Source organism: Euprymna scolopes, chromosome 24 (genome assembly GCF_053919585.1).
Source record: "Euprymna scolopes isolate OS-2025 chromosome 24, ASM5391958v1, whole genome shotgun sequence".
NCBI classification, from domain to species: Eukaryota; Metazoa; Mollusca; class Cephalopoda; order Sepiida; family Sepiolidae; genus Euprymna; species Euprymna scolopes.
Window position 1 is genome coordinate 69,439,723 of NC_136505.1, and position 18,822 is coordinate 69,458,544.

Genomic DNA, 18,822 nt, shown 5'->3' on the forward strand with positions numbered 1-18,822 from the left:
GATTCAATAGAATAGTGTTTATTTAAGTCATATAGTTACGTACAAAGTGATATTTACTATTATGATTGCCACAATTATTATAAGAATACTATTATAACAGCACAGGCGGTATTTTCGATGTTTATTACGTGCGAAATTCCAAGTTAATGAGACTAAAATAATTACTCCTAAATTATGTTTGCATCTCTTCGATTCTGGTCGACTTGGAATTATTACATTTTCTGGAATTAAACAAGATATCTTTTTTAGAGATTGCGGTACACTTCTCTTTGTATGCATTAAAATAACGCGTTACCATATTTGCATGGCACAAAAGAGGGAGTGTCTTTTTTTTCAATAGTTTAATTATAAACTGTTTTATTCAAATACACAAGATAGGTATACGTAATATTGATACTGTGAGTGATTTGCTTATCCTTATTTTATTAGTTCTATATTTTATTTAGGAAAATGCTCGAAATAAAAATTTAAAACAGCTTAGTAATCAATTGGCACATTTTATTGAATAATTCATAAATAAAACTCCACAAGTAATGACGCCACCTCATATTTTTTCTATCATTGTGGATTCAGTGCTTTTATCATGTGTGATCTACCCGATTTCATTCCTATGTTAATATGTAGTTGAATTACAGTTATGTTCTAGACTCGCACATAACTGAACCAGATCCCCCATCACCTTAACATCGAACTGGTGAATAAAGTAACACCTGTAATCAAAATTAGGAAAAAAAGAAGCAACTCATAGGTTACCATAATAGAAATCGTAGTGGAAAACATAGTTAAACATCGATATCACTAGGGGAAATACATCTGTCAAATGTGCAAACATTATTGCCGTGATACGATTTGGAAAGCAATCGTGCCGACCATAAGTTTGTCTCGTCAGTAAGAATGCTCGCAGTGAGAATCCTGTTTAGAGAAGCAATTAGACATTTTGTCTGTTTGAGACCCTTTACTGCTCTGGATTGTTGGCTGTATGAAATGTATAGTCATTACTGAAAATTAAAACAAGCTATTTTATAGAAATGGTAGTTTTTATTCATGTCGAATTCTACAAATATGACACTTCGTCGATTTCAAATGTCTGTTCGTTATAATAAATATTGCATGGCTTGACAGAAACAGTCTATACTGAGTCGCGCATCCTCAAAATCTGCTGGATTTATATTTTGTGGCGACAAGAGAGGATATACACACTGAAAAGAGAGAGTTCGATAAAGACAGGGTCTGAAGTTACTTGATAGTATTTTACCAACAGACCCAAACCAATACCGGTTCGCCGGTGTCAAGTGCAGATAAATTTGGAGTGTCACGATTTATAGATCTCGAAAAGCTATAGTATGAATAATAGCTTGTGATGGAGATATCAATAAGGATTAAATGAAAGCAATATTTCCTGTAGCTTGTGTCGTCATGATTCCATTAACTCTCCTCCCCAATATGAAAGTGTAAAGTACAACACATATTATTTGTATGAGCGCATCTGAGAACAGGACGACAATCATTCGCGGCTCGCGTACATATCCAGCAATTACTTCGTAAATCAAAAGAAAAATATAAAATCAAATACTTTAAATATGTCAAACGAGTATATGAACTAATTAACATCGTCAAAAATTAACGGTGTTTTGACACTAAATAATAGATGCGCTTTTATTGTTTTCGCGTTATCTCCTCATTTCTTATATAAGGTAGAACATTCATGGAGAGAATAAATATATAAACTTAACTTTCTTAAAACTAAACTTGACATTTAAAAGAATATTTTCTTTTGATGAGTTGCTGTTTAAATGTTAAGTGTTTGTATTGTAATAATGTGATCAGTTTAAATTTCCAGTTCACTTGCTTATTCTCCTCTTTCAAATGTTTGTTGTTAATGCAGCGTTGATACACGAATAGCCGTCGGAAATGTCATTTGATACTTGAAATCTATCATTTCAATACAGAATACTGCTTTATATTGTACATTAAATATAATAAGGCCCAAAGGTGCGTCTCATAACGAATAATGCAATTCACTAAAATATTAAGAGTGTCGTTATAATAAAATATTTGTTAAAAAAAAATATGAAGTCTTTTGAGTATGTGAAAGCATTGCAGAGACGGTGAATGAAGGAAAGATAGTTTACAAACACATCCATCGAAAATTAAGATAAAATTTCCTGCTCCCCTCCCAAAAAATCGGAAGAGTAACCAAGAAAAGTACCCAAGCAGAAAAGAGATAATTATTACGCGCATTATAACAACACGTGTCTATAATTGACATAGCTGTTTATATTTCATAAACAAAATGAACTGTAATAAGTAAGTAAATCTATATTATAAATATATAAACAAGTAAATAAAATAAAATAAATAATTAAGCATATAAAATAAATGAATAATTAAATATTTTTGAAGCATAACTTGATGACGTCCTATTCTTGGCTCGCCTAAGAGTTGGATGCTTACAATTAACTTTCAGCTAAAATCTACGTGCTTGATAGCTAAACACATGGCGTTATACGCATGAATAAGGACTACAGAAACCATCTATATAAACACAACGATAATTCACGTGCTTGTTGGACAAGAAAAATAACCCGATTTAAATGTATTGTTTGGTATCGATGTGATTAATGGGCTCGATGATGTTTCTATCATTTAGATTGTATGTTCGAGATTTGCTAAGCTTTGCACCCAGAAACCGATTTTAGTGCGATATTCTATGTGAGTAGGAAGATGAAAATTCAACTCACAGACGATAGTCGAGTAAGGATCAGAACAATTTGTGATTATCACATTTCGGTAGGTAATAAATTGAAAGAGGAGTAGTTGCGTGTGTTGAAGACCGGGATGGAAAAGTGTTACTTGACACCGTATACTAGGAAGAAATGTTACGTTCACTGAAGGCACATCTCAGTAATAAAGATGTGAAAAACCAAGGTGAAATGCACTACTATAAACTGAATATTTGTGTTGATTTATCAGATGCCCCTAGACAAAATATGTGAGAACCGAAACAGTGTTGAATATATTGATTATGAACAATTTAAGATTCATTTGCTTGTGAAGATAAAAACACGACCGCATTGTCATTCAACATAAAGACGTAATTTACCTGCTACTAAAGATGTTGGCTATGTTCGATTCTACCATGCTCAAGTAAAGGCATTAACTAAAGCAAAATTACTTTGTATCGGTATATATATATATATATATATATATATATATATATATATATATATATATATATATATATATATATATATAATTTCTCAGATATATGTTTCTATGTAACGATTGCCTGCATAGGAATTTCGTGATCCTGATGTTATGCAGCTTTTACGAATACAACCAAATGAAGAATGCATGTATTGCAAGTAATTAGATTTTATTAGATAGGAAAGTGAAACACTTAAAACAATGAGAAAAACTATATAGAACACCAGAAGACACACTTGGTGACCCATAAACATAGGATTAATAATCGAAAATATTTAATATTCAAAAGAAAACTGGCCAAATATTTACAGAAAATAATACAAGTAAAGTATACATACCACGCTAAGTAGGATATTATGAAAATGCCATTAATAGGACTTATTTACAGGTTATATATAGATATAAGTTCGGATTTCAGAAGGCAATAAGGTATAACTGTACAATAGAAGCAATATAAAAGTTAGGAAACCAACCTGCACATTCACCGAATAGAGCACATGTAAATAATGTAACTATGGCAATTGTTCTCCAAGGAAAAGAAGATTCATTACAAAAAATATTTTGCCCGCAATAAAATAATTGAAGAAATCGTACATTGTTATTCCTACACTTTGAAAACATAAAACAACCCTTAGTTTAGGTAAAGTTCGAACTGGGTTTAGGGTAGAACAAACTGTTTTGTTGATATTGTGTGAGGTTTATAGTGAGGTTGTTCTCTTAACAAAGCAAACACAAGTAACACAATATTTTCAGTTATGGAAAAGTTTCATCTGTTTCGTAAAATCGTCAATATTTATATAATCTTAGAAATCTTGAAAAAGTATCTCACATTGCTATTTAAAACAGAAAGAATAAGTTGAATACATAAATTAAACAAATGTTTGCACACACATTTTCTTGTATCAATTAGTGAAGTTATTTAGGTAATAAATGTAGATCAACGGGTATGCTTTAAGAAGTTAATGCTACTTATTCGTATATGTTTTAGTGAAAAATGATAATATATATTAAAATTTGATGTACACATTTTAAGCTATTTCCTTTTCTGTTATATGTTTGTTTTGTAATTATATAAACACTCCAGTTTAAAATTTAGTATGCCATTTATCAATCGTATAGTCATTAATAATGAAGGATAATTACAATTGGGTAATGAGAATATGCGAACAATCAGCCTTGATGAATCAGTATGAACCTAACAGATTGATTGATTTTTTTTTAAATACCATATCAAGAATAATGATTACATATGATGGAATAAACCTTAGAGCATTATTTTTTAAGTTTCCAAAATACCTCTAGTGTGCTAGTGACAATAATATTTATAAATATAATTTTACTGTTGTCATATTGAAATAAAAGCACAGGTTGGTAACAGTGATTTGTCCAACTAACAAAAATACATTTTTTTTCTGTTAAGAATGCTTAATTAATTTGTTGTTATTTTTGTCATATACTGCCGCAGTGCAAAATAATTAAGCGTTCAATTTGTGAGAATAAAGTAGTATATGAAGACAAATTCAATGCTTTACAGTGCATTCGAATATGTTACATAAAATCAATAAATAGAACACAAAAGATCCAAATAAAAAAAAGTGTATTTTTAGGTAAGTGATAGAATTGACAGATATACTTTGCTTGTTTATAGCAATGAAAAATTCAAAAACTTGAGTAATGTTTTACTAAAAGTAAATTACAAGATATATTTTGGAGTATAGTTTTAAACAATATGAATAATATGTAACAAAAATTGACTTTATTTTTAAAAGAAAAAAAGATTCGACTAAATGAGTAGCCGACGCCAGACCAACAATCATGAATTACTCCTCAATAGAACTTGATTCCCTCGATTAAATTTTATTCCTTTTTATAAATTATTATGATTGCCAATGACACCATTTCTTAATTATTAAACTCAAATGGTACTTGGCCATTTGGAATATTCAACTTTCCTTTTAATGGATGTCACGATGACAACAATTGACGAGACACGTCTACTAATATATAGATTCTGTTTGGGTCTGTTTACGAATGATTATTTTTACAATCATTTTGTGATATTATAATAATAGAGTCAATCTGACGTATTTTTTGATCGAATATTATATTACATTTTATAATCCGTCACATTATTTCAAAGACAACCAACTATAACATCTGTTGAGCATTAAATTTCGCACGTAATTTATATTGCGAATAGTCCCAGAACGTGGGCATATCCAGTATATGTCTGCCGAGAAAGATTTTACAGTATTGTTAAGGTACATTATAAGATTTCAACGTACGCTCAATAATATATTCTATAATAATAGGAACAAGATTTTATAAAAATGGTATTACTTGGACACGTCTTTAAGAACACGAAATTTTCTCATTTTAGCACATTAACGGTGTTATGCAAAGCCAAATATTTGACCTTTTGGTGTTTTATTTCTTTGAAAAAATTATTTTTGTTATATTATTTGTATATATATATATATATATATATATATATATATATATGTATATATATAACATACCCATATATATATATATATATATATATATATATATATATATATATATATATAAAGAAATGCACAAATAAAGTGCCTAAAAAGCAACTGAAATACTTTGAAAATAAATTGAGTCTTTACTTTTTGGGATAACTTTATGTAATTTTTGTATAATTTAAGTAAGTCACTGGGGAATTAAAAAAAAAATCAAAATTCAGTCAATGTTTTCTCATGAAAAAAAGGCCTTTAAAATGTTGCCCATGTTGAGCTTTGCATATTTGTGCTCCTTTCGACACATTATTTCTGACAGATTGTAGAATCTCTGGCTTACAGTGTTCTTCTTTTATGTAGTTCTTGATGTTTTTTTTCTGTCATATCACTGCAAGGATTGAAAGAAAACATAGGAACGAATTAAGGGAGTTAAATCGCATTCTAGAGATTCTGCAATCTGTTATGAATAATGTTTTGAAAGGAGCACAAATATTCGAATCTGAACAAGGCAATATTTGAAAGACAATCATTTTTATAAATGAAAACTGTTTCAATGTCGCGAATTTTATGTATTTTACAATGCCGTCGTCACATTGTGTTAAAATTACAGAAATATTTAATAAAAAATACAAAAATCTAGCCATGTTCAAAACTCATTAGTCACTTTTTGGACACCTTGTACATATAGCGATATGTATAGATAAATATACATAATGTGGTGCATTGAACCATTATAGTTATAAAAACAGAGTATAAATAGAACATATATGATATAACATACGTTTTACGCTATATTCCACAGATAGCTAATTAATGCTAAATGCCTTACCAATTATAACTTGTTATTTTTAATTCTTAATCCCAACAAATATATGATATGCGTATATGTTTGTGTGGAACTTCAATTGAATATCTAGCCAGCATAATCCCCGGTTCATTATTTGAACAGAATGTAAACATCTAGATAACATGTTTGTTCAATTTCCTTCTAAAAATTGACTGCCATAATATGACCGACTTCTTAATTCCGTTTTCTTGCAGGATAAATATTTTCCTACAACTCGTTTTTCCCGGCTTTGATAACACCAATAACATCGAAGTAAAAAGAGAATAAATGAGTTAGAAAAAAGATGGTAAAACTAGTTGTATGGTAGGAGGGTTGGGAATCGGGTTACGTGGAAATTTAGAAGGACACTCGGCAGTTATAATGCAATTTTCTGTCAATGTGAGGAAGCGCGTTGTGGAATGTCAACATTGAACGGACGAAAGTAAATTACTTTAACATTAAGAACAGCAAACATCCGAGAAATACTAATGCTACATTTTCCACTCTCGATTATTGTTTTATAATCTCGTCTTCGTTCATATGTTGTATCAGTAGTTACCAATTCCTTACCCCATGTCTTTATTCTCCCTCCTTGTTTCATACTAAGTTGTCTTTCGTCTGGCTATATATTTAGTATAGTTTTCTTCTATTCACCAACGTTTTGTATGTAACGCATTATATATTATAAATATTATTTAAATTATTATTTACTTCTTTCTACAGTCACGATGATAATAATCAGAGTTTTTTAAAATTCGATTTATATTTAAATACTGACGGGGTAGTTATGATTTAGGACATATCAACATTTTCTCTCATTATTTTAATGCCAAATACACTCATTTTAGTAAAGTGGTTCATGGTTAATGTTCAAGTATTTTTTGTGGTATTGGGTATGCTATTTTTACAGCTGAGTCAGCCTATTGCTTTTACCTATTCCGGAATCAGCTCATTTTGGGAAATGATTATGTACTTTAATTCCTTTATTTCAAGTGTTAATGATTAATGTGTAGATATTTGCCTTTTAATCCATGGTTTAATGTTTAGTTGTTTTTTAGAAAATTATTATTTCGTTTTGAACATTAAACGCAGGAAATTAACAAAAATAAAAATAAAAAATAACATGTCGGATGCAATCGAAACAACGAAAGCCCTATCAGCAGATAGCATTTTCTGGTAGTAGCCTAAATAGAAATAGCGTATATAAACACTGCGAACAACTCTAGGCCTTACTTGAGAGGAATGAATAGACTGTTCGATTCGATATTTAATTCCACTTACGTATGATTTGTGTAATAGTAAATATTTAATACAGTGTTGTTATTTCTAGAAAAACTGCTTCTAATATGTATCTAACTTTATAAGCATGCAATAAGTGAAATCACTCATATGCAACAACATTTTTATTTTTAAGCATTTTAATCATGTATAAAGTATACTGATGTTTGAATGTTTTTATACAACCCATATGAATAAAGAATATTAGAAATGCACACTCTATCTTTATTTAAAGCTCCTTAGTTTAAACAAACCGTCAATGCTCCCAAGTTTTACATTAACAGACCGAGATGTCATAATGTTAAACACATCGACCCAAGATGTAAACAGAGTAGATGCTGAATATTATAACATGTACTTCTTGTTATATTTTTTTTATTACACAGCACCTAATATAAAAATGACAGTACACAATATCTTCCTCTCCTTCTTCGATTATTAAGGAGTACATAGAGTGTGCGTGCGTGTGTGTGTGTGTGTGTGTGTGTGTGTGTGTGTGTGTGTGTGTGTATAATAATACCGGCTAAACAGTGGCGCTAATATGAGATTAAGAGAAATAACAGGTAGGAATAAATAAACGTAAAAGTAAATTAATTCTCTCACATTTTATTGTTTCAGTTACGTAGCAAATGAGTAGAAATAATATAACAGAAATATCGAAAAACAGTACCGCCGACAAATAAAACGAATACGGTATATTAATATTTATTACTTGGATAGTAAATTGGTTTTAGGATGAATACAATTATTTAAGATAGAAATATACTGTAGAACCAGTTTGCTTATTTCTGTATAGTTAAACATAATATAATCAAACTAAACCTTATCTCTAAGGTACGTATACACATTTTTATCAAAATCTACGGCATGATCATGATTCCAGAATAATTATGTAATGCTTAAGCTTAAACTAAGTTTAATAATACGCAACAATCAGGTAAACACACCGCTTCTCACCAGATCACCAAAGTTAACCAACGTTAGTAAGGCCAGTACCAGATAGGTGATCATTTGGAAGTGCGAGGTGCTGTATTTACAGCGAGGTAAAATACCAGGTTGAGAAACTGGCGTGGTCTATACTTACCTCAAGGATAGGTGGGAGTATCTTATCCGTGGTAGTCACCATATCTAGTGATGGAGTCACGATAAAAATATCCTTGATAGCCCTTGCGAAGCATCAAGTATTCAGCTATCTACAAGATTTTAATTACACTACCAACTCGTTTAGTGAGTTCGCCGCGCTGGAAGGTTGGATAAGCTTAAGAAGAAATAAAACGTCAAAAATAATTGATCGTTATTTAAATCTTTAACTAAGTGTTTATCCGATGTTATTCCTTCTCTACCATTTAAATAAGAAAATACATAAAAATGGAAATACATATTGATTCATATATGCTACCAAACAGTAATATTTCATAAAAATAATCCATATCTTGATTTTTAATTGGCATTGCTGCATTCTATTGGTTCCCTTCGTTGGTAATTAATTTAAGCAAAATAACGCACGAATCATCCAATCTTATGCATAAACAGGTTTCATTCGAAATCCCAAATAATCGGTGTATCAATCGAAGAGTTAATTACATACATAACATTAGAACATATACACATAGCACATTTTATTTAGAGATACTGAATATATCAACGTAGGGGTGCTTATGAATCATTATGAAACGTTCATAAACTAATCGAAAAATGTGATTGATGAAATAAATTTATTAATTGCACCCTTTTTCAGCGTGCATCTTAAATAATACGGTTTATCTCTATTAGAAGATCGTAATACATTGCTGTATTTATTAAATAAGCTTTTAAACATAAAAAACAAAGGCTTGCGGGTATAGGTGTGAAAGATAACCTAGCATGGAAAGTCTGACATTTGGTTACGGTAACACGTTATTGTTGTTGGATGTTAAATAATAGTTCTTTTATTATAAAAAAAAAACAATGTTTATTTTTCTTCTATTCTCTTATGATTTTTTACCTGGGATAGTGTATCTTACAGAGAGTCATAAATAAACGCTCCATTTCCAAAAATCAGTGCGAGAGATCTTTTAAGACACTATCACTTGATTTACAGAGCAATTCTTGTATATCCTTTGCATGTGCTTCACTTGGAATATTACTTGGAGTATGTTGAAATGTGTCTGACTAGGCCAGGTCGGCCATATAATTACTGTAATGATTCATGTCTTTCCAAGATTCCGTGCTTAAACGTTGGTATTGACTGGTTTTCTGCTTCTCATCTCTGTTTTATCCAGCATCAGCAGCGATACAAACTTCAACGATGGTTATTACTGTCGTAATATGGCTTATATCACAATGTTAGGTGTAATAACTCCGTGTGCTTACTGTATAAGTTGAATACTCATATTTGATGATGTACCCAAGAAGTTATGCTACACGGTATATATATATATATATATATATATATATATATATATATATATATATATATATATATATATTCTTACAGGTGGTACAATGTTGCAAATTGTATTTAGACGAATTGTAGTGTATAATAATAATAATAATAATAATAATAATAATAATAATAATAATAATAATAATAATAATATTGAGAAGAAGAAGAAGAAGAACTAGCTGGACCTGTGGAAATTTTACGAGGGAATTCATTCATATGTAATATATTGATGTTATCCGTCTGTAGATATTCAGTGTAAATGGAGACGCTCTGATAGTATTGTAGCTTTTTTTGTAAAGACTGCAAAAGTATTTATCTAAGCTAGCACGACCGCCCGGCAATGGCCGGTCGAAGTGTACGCTTAAATATGATAGTTTAATTCTCGCAGACTTCGTATATATTATTATAGAGTAAATATCTATCGATTTTGTTATATATTATTAAAGTTGCAATTTCATATATATATATATATATATATATATGTGTGTGTGTGTGTGTGTGTGTGGGTGTGTGTGTGTATGTGTGTGTGTGTGTGTGTGTGTGTGTGGTTGCGGTCGTTAGATTCAATCGAAACCGAAAGAAAAACTATGAAAAATATATCTATACATAGATAACTTGAGTCCATCCAGCCATAATCGAAACTGAAACAACAACTTATGAAAAATTCTTGATAAAAAAACGATGACTCATTTGCCATCAGCTATAATGGAAACCGAATTAAAACTTATGTAGAGATCTTGATAAAATTATTTATGACATGAAATAGAAATACATAAAAATTTAACGACCCGGATGCAAGCTTAGCACAGAAAATAACACGCACACTATCGTATTATTATTATTATTATTATTATTATTATTATTATTATTATTACTACTACTACTACTACTACTAATACAACTACTACTACCAATACCACCACTACTAATAATAATAACAACAGCAACAACAATAACGACAACAACAACAACAACAACAACAACAACAACAGTGTTAGCTGTATCCGGTGTAAAAAAGTAGAGTGAATGCGATAAATGAAGGGCAGAATAATCAAACAAGTGATACATCGCCGAATCGAACCATCAATCGTGAATGTGTGTGGATCAACGCTCGTGCGTTGCTCGTTGTTTCCGAACCAGGCACAACAGATTTACATTATATTTAGGCATTAGACTAATATCATTGACAAGTGAAAATGTTACACGTCACTGCGATGTACGATTCATCGTTAATTGTTTTTTTTACACGATGAGATTGTAAAACTACGCAGCAAAGCAACGCACGAGATTCTGATAAAATAATAGTTAACAGTATAGCCTCTATTTTTGCATTCATAGTCAGAGTAACATTGCTCATATTATGCAGCAATTTTAGTGAATATTTGTAAACCCCTTTTCGTAAATGGTATGATATCAGAAGTTGGATCGCGAAGCTGTTTGTTAAAGATTTGCTGCTAAAATGACCGGTATGAGATAAATCAGGTTTTTTCAAAACTTTTTTGATAAGGGCCCCATTAATGGGTGTTAGCTTTTTCGAGAACCTAGAAAAATATTAAATGAATATATCTAATTAACCATACATGCGAAACATACAATAATTGGAAATCAAAAATCGCACAAATGTTTTAAAATTGTATTTGTTATAATGTAAAAAGCGTGAGTGTCCGCTAATTATGGCTACGAGACGTTTGCTGATTAAACAGATGTGCTTGTGGTTTTGTTTTTTTTACTGCATAACAAATAAAATCTTGGTGCAATATTTTACATTGCTGGATTTAAATCTCTTTAACATTTTTAGAGATAAAGCATGTTGGGATTTTGTATGTGTTTAAGCTGAAAAAGTAATTTCACATAAATATGTAGTGTTGAATGTGTAATACCATATTATATATTGTAGGAAATACATTTATCTAATCCAGAATTCAGTCAAGAGCCTTTGTGGCACTATTTCCTTGTGCCACTGTTTCTAACACACTCTGCAGCATGGACGGGTGGTAAATTGTCCATGAGCGTAGAGATACAAAGAAACCCCTTCCCATAATCCCCTTGCTATCTTTCTGTCTTTTTCCTGCACGACCACCATGATGTGAGGACGCATATTTTGTCTCTCCGTAAATGAGGGGGGCACCCCCTCCCTCAACACTAGTTAGGGTAGTTTAGTTAGCTTTGAAAAGCCTATTGTAAAAATTAATTGTAAATTGTTTTTTTTTGTAATATATATTGTATCTCTAATGTAAAATAAAATAGTTAGTTATACCTTTGTATATTACAATTGTGTCGCGTGTCATTTTTCTTGTGTCTGCCATGAATGCCTTCATAAATGTCTGAAGTCGAAAGGCGGCCCTGAGGACAAGGAGATGAAGATTCCCACCAGAATGCCACCAGGGTGAAGAGATCATCTTGAGAAAAGAAAGGAGCCACACCCAGATCCAATATCTCAGGTATGATTTTCTTCTTGTTACTCAGACCCTAATGACTGGCCCGTCTTCATGTCTTCATGAGACCGCTTTAAGACATTTACTATAACACGTCTGTCGGTCACACCTCGGTGGCCGGCTGATCGTGGTATACCTTTTGGATCATCTAGTTTTTAGTTTAAATAACTCGAAAGCTCTGCTAATTCTCTTAAGCATTGTATGACATGTAGTCAATCTCACTCAAGCCAATGGAAAATGATTTTGAATCCAATATAACTATTTAAAACAAATATTTAAGAACCCGCTTTGGAGTGATCAATAATAACCTTTCCTATATATGTTTTACTATAATTTTTGTCGATTATAAAATTATCAAAACTGAAAACAATATTGAAAGGATCCTTTTCTCATCCAAATGTAAATAATTTTTATAAAACTTTACATTTTATCCTTTTAAATTAAATATATGCAATTTATTCATAGAGGAGATAAGTTGAAAGCATTTATTTTTCAAAAGTATATGACAGATAAGACAGCTTGCACACTTATTGATCTTTTTTTTAAAGCAACATACATTTTTCTTAGTAAGGGATATTTCGATTTAATCCCTCAATAACCATAATTTTCTTAAACTTGTCCTTTTGATATCCACCTTACTTCTGCATGTAATAATAATTTCGCATTTGTAGTAGGAATCTGTATCTTCACAGAGATTTGAAAAAAAGCTGATCTTAAGGGCATGAGTCCCAACAAAATTTTTATAACAGCATCCGGGAGCACATCATTTAACTCTAGTGCTACATGTTTTCTGCAAGTTTAATGAGGCAGTAAGTAAAAGTAATGTGATTCGGCCTTAAAAATATTTAAAATCAATATTTATATCCGTCCTCGCTTTTGCGCTCTGTGGGCATACTTCTACAATAAGTTTTCCATTATACACCTTCAGTTTTTAGGAATTCGTTAACTTTGAAATATATTTAGTATAATCCTTAAGAGAAAAACAAAATAAAAATTCTCCCCACGTTTTTTTATAAATATACCTTACATATACGAACAACAGAGACAAATTAATGATATCAGTTGTTTCGCCGAACTGAATAAAAATTTGTTTTTTTTTAATTCTTTCAATTACTGGCACAGCTTGATCCCTGTTAATATCTAAAATTCTATTCGCGATTATGACAGAGAGACTTGTCGAATATCATCGGTATATTTCATTTTATTCAGTATTTCTATGATTTTAATAGCAGCAGGTAATACAATATCTCCTCCAATGGTGAACGTCTTTTTATTCTTAGCAATACGGTAAGAGACTTAATATGACGCAAGTAAATATTTTTCATAACCGTTATAAATTTTAGTAAATAAATGACTTCCTCCATTTAAAGACTTTGCAAATCTTTCAAAATATTCTTTTGGTTGATTGACACATGAAGTAATTTTTGATTCAAAATGTCTTTTCAAGTTTGATAGTTCATACCCCTTGTATCTAACAACTGATTGCAGATTAAATAAAGAAGTTTTCCATTGCTATCACTATTGACAAATGTAAAACCAAATTGAACGAAAATATTTCCTTTTGGCACATTATATATCTATATGTCAATACTAAGTACACCTTGAAGAAGATTTTGTGGCATTGTCATCTGCATTATTATCATTCTTACGTTAGTTCAACAATTTATATATGGGCCCAAAAAGTTAACTCTACGAAAAACAAAAACATAAAAAATTAACATATTGCTTAACTTTATATGATTATATATTGATTTAAATTTTAAAGGATTTATTCATAAACTATAGCAAATTATATATTAACAATATTTGTTACAAATATATATCACAAATACAAAATATAATTAATTTGCGAATCAATAAAAAATATTATAATAACATCTCTATTTTGTATGACAGTAGCTCCGTTCTGCAGATTATTAAAATAACACAACCCAAACAATTTTGTAAAAGCGACCGCAATGGGAGTTGCCATCTATATTTGAAGAATCCCTGGCATAGATAATTGATAGACTCCACATGGAAAGCGGACATCTAGTCATCAAACGGGTTCTGTACTTAGTACAATATTTCAATGATTTGTTCAAGTCTTGATTTTGCCATTGTCATTAGTGGCTTATCAACGCTTGAACAAATCATGTGAGATGCGTTAGCTAATTCATACAGCAATGATGGGAAGTATTAGTCCGAATTGTTATGCAAAGATTTCGAACTTCAGACAGTGCTTAGTTGTATATTTGTTTTATTTCTGTATATTAAGGGCCCCACGTTCAAGTGTAATTTTTTCTTCTGAACGTTAACAGCTAAACTGTAAACAGCTGATGATATTTCATTTTCTATTTCATAACGTAAGTGTAGTTTCCTTTGTATTTTGTCTTTTTATATTCGTTAATACATTTTTAATTGTAAATTTCTAAGTGGTACGTCATTTTAATCTAATGCCACGTCTGCAATATATTTAATTTAGCATCCCTGAGCATTTAACACACACATTTTTATATAATGTAAGATACAGACCGTTAATTCAGACCTATATATACATATATATATATATATATATATATATATATATATATATATGTATATATATATATGTGTGTGTGTGTGTGTGTGTGTGTATGTATGTATATAAGAAATGAAAATTACAATATGTTTACCAAGATAATCAAAATGGTAAACTTAAAATATATCATAAATGTTAAGGACTTAATATTTACAAGTAAAGTAATCCCAACCAGATTTAAAAGCTCAATAAAACCGAAAAGGAAATAGAGCTCATAATATGAATACATTCATGTGCAATCTTTTTAATCATTTTTTCTTTTACCCCCTATTCCCCTTACCTCACCCTTTTTTAACCAAGTAAGATGTGTGACTTACTTGTGGTTTCATTAAATACTTTTACATGCAAAATCCGATGCCGCATTTTGCTAATTCCTGCCCTCTGATGAGAAGGAGAGTATTTCTTCGAAACTCCGCTGATTAAGGACTATCCCCTTATCTTGTGCTTCCTTTTTTTAAAATTAAATATGTTTTTAACTCTTTTTCAAGATGTTTTTAACATGTTTTATTAATCATTTGTTCATATATATATATATATATATATATATATATGTGTGTGTGTGTGTGTGTGTGTGTGTGTGGTGTATGTAGCTGTTACGGTTTCTTGTACACGCTGCCTAAAAGACTTCAGCAAACAATAGATCATCATAATAAAATAAAAAGCAAATATGTCACTGCATTCTACATTGTTGCAATCATATTCCATTTACTCTTCATGTTTGTGTTTCGATTTTATAATTCACAAATGGCATTCTATTCCATTACTCCTAGACAGCGCACACTTTTATGAAACAGCGCGCAGCAAAAATGTGTACACTGAGGCAACTCAAGATAATAAGCGAAAGAAGGTAAACCGCTTCTTTTATCTTTCATCTCAAAGATGAACTTTGGAAAAGTGACTGGCTTAGATAAATTAGGATAAAAAATCTTTCAGACACGAGTCGGAAAATAAGTTGATCCTCGTTATATGCATTATGTATACATAAAAAATTATATCCTTCAAATACGTCTATTCAATTGCTATATTTTAGGATGAAAATGGAATTTCACACTTAAGCATGACAGATTAAGAGGATGCAATTTTTCTTATGACGAAATCCAGACAAATAAAATTATATTTCAAACTTAATCGGTAAAAACTTATAAAAAACAATAGAAGCATGTATGACCCTCCGTAAATGCAAAATATATATTTCAGCAATTGCATCCCCCGCATTAACCCCCCAAAGTCCCCAAGGCCTTAACATATTTACATTTGGATTCAGCACAGAAAATTTCGGACAAATATAGATAAATAGGCCCCAAAATGGAGTGTTTTATTAGACCTTAAAGAGCCCCAACGCCACACCCAAGAGTTATCTCGAAGTATAACAAACACAATTATATAGAAATGAGTTGGTTACAACTTTTCAGAAAGTTTTAACAAAATCCAAGTTATCAATTTTTTTATTAAGCATAAAAATGCCAATTGTAGCCATTTTACCCCTTAAGGCACCCGTTGAGAGGCAACGGACATTTTCACTGAAACTCCCTTATGTTGCTTTTTTAATCATGTTTAATGTTTGTACAAAATTTCCAAAAAAATCCAAGACATAGTTATTGAGAAAAGTGTTGAGAGGCCAACGGACGAGGGTGGATTTTCAGTTCAATTTTTCTTCTTGTTGGGGACCAAAAAATATTGAATGGTAAGTAAGGCGGACCAGCAGAAATATTTTACTTGCGGAAGACATACTAACAAAATTTTATTTCAAATTTGGTTTGTAGTATATCAAAAAGACATTATATTTAATTTAAAATAGGAAAAACCACTAGGGTAGCATCAAATACAATGATGACGCCTAAACGACTCTACTAATAATGTAAGTTTGATATATTTAAAATAGTTTAATATATATAATAAGTGTCGTATATTACATGATGGTCATGGATAAAATTAGCCTTTAGAACAAGAAAATGATTTAAAACTGGTGTTTTTAAAGGAAAGCTTGTCAAAAAAGTAAAATATAGTCCGAACTAAAATAACCGTAATTGATGATATTGTATTAAGTAATTACTTGTAACTATAGCAATGAAATTAATATTTTTAACTATAGTGTTGGAGTAAGGTATCTATGTTTTTCTATGTGTAAAAGTAAGCAAACCAAAAGATATATACTTTATTATTAGGCAATGCAGAAACACTGAATGCTCTTCCATACTTCAATTCGGACTCTTCAGCGCTTTCATGTGGCATCGATTCTACGGACAAATAAACTGAGAGGAATATTAAAATAACATAGTTTTATTTAATTAGCACGTGTGCCGTTGACAATATAGTTTTCATATGAACCATGGCTACCTAGCATGCATGAGAGTTGACACTGTAGGATGTAAGACAAGCAACAATCACAGCATCTTGTGACCAAATATATCATGTAGGTTAAAAGAGAAAACAGACATCTAAACGGTACAGGAATTAAGGGTAACCTTTTGTAGCACGCAAAGATACATTGCTAGCAACATAATTGCACGCATGTCACACATTAGAAAAAATTAGATTTTATTTCTGCTGTTTGAAGTTTAAATGACTATACTCTATTATGTACAAGCGTAATTACATGACAAATACTTTGAACAACTGGTAGGCAGCCAGATAAGAAAACATGTCCATCATCCATGTTGATTGGACAATCTGTCCAACAGTTCATAAGAATTTACTAGATATAAATACGTCGTAAACAATCAAATACTTTTAATGGTTGTAATTTGGGTTCATATATGAAAAATATGTTTATTCGCTGTGTAATGTTAGCATTGTTGTTCACTTAAACGCACGTTAGTTCAATGCATAAATCAGAATTGTAGTTAACACATTAATTTCAATTGGTATGCAATATATACTTAAGAAATGTGATGTTCTAGTTTGTGCTAAATTGCGACATTTTCTTCACGTTTATATATTTTGTGTTAAATCATGAGCGAAACAAAGTAGATAAAAATATGTCATGAAAAATTAATAGAAAACGATGGTAGAATAAGGTGATAACACGATTTCAAAAAGGGTGTATATTCTATCGGTTGTTTATGAAGAGTGATTGTATATAAGCATTAAGAAATACTTGAACAGCGTTGAGATTACTAGTATGATTCTCATCTTTTATTTTGTTGTTCAAGTTTTATTAATGTAATCAACACTTGGAAAGTAAATAGCATTTGAGCCTGGAATGGGCAAGTGTTAATGACATAAAATTAAAATTGTCAATTGCAGATCTATTGGACTACTGAATTTTTAAATTATTCCTACCAGCTAAATCTTGTTGTTCATATATATATATATATATATATATATATATATATATATATATATATATATATTCTTTGCATTCAGAAATTGCATCAGTAAAGTCAGACAGTTATAGGATCATTCAGTGCATGTTTCTCTGCCGCTCTATCTATTTTCTCTGGGGAAAAGTGATAAACAAATATCGTTTTAGATAGCAGATAATAAATTTATATATAATATCTATATATTTATAAAAGTGAACGTGTCTGAGTCTGTGTATCTCTGTATCTGTGTACATCATTATGCAATAACTCTACCAATTTTAAGTCTTTAGACTCAAAACT